Genomic DNA, 249 nt, shown 5'->3' on the forward strand with positions numbered 1-249 from the left:
TATCTCGATGTGAAGTTGAAATGTCAAAAATTTTAACATCGGAAATGTTGTCCGTTTCACGTTTTAAACGGCAGACGGCGCTTGCTAGCATATTTTATTTTATATCGATTAGCTGTCAATGTAATGACATTAGATAGATAAAAACCAACGATAGCAAAGGAGGATTTTTGTATCCTGTTATAAAGCAGTCGATGTCTTGAAAGTTCACGGAAAAAGTGTTCGAGGCTATGCTTTGAACTGTACTGTCGC

The sequence above is a fragment of the Cyphomyrmex costatus genome, unplaced genomic scaffold (genome assembly GCF_001594065.2).
Source record: "Cyphomyrmex costatus isolate MS0001 unplaced genomic scaffold, Ccosl1.0 scaffold2015, whole genome shotgun sequence".
NCBI lineage: Eukaryota > Metazoa > Arthropoda > Insecta > Hymenoptera > Formicidae > Cyphomyrmex > Cyphomyrmex costatus.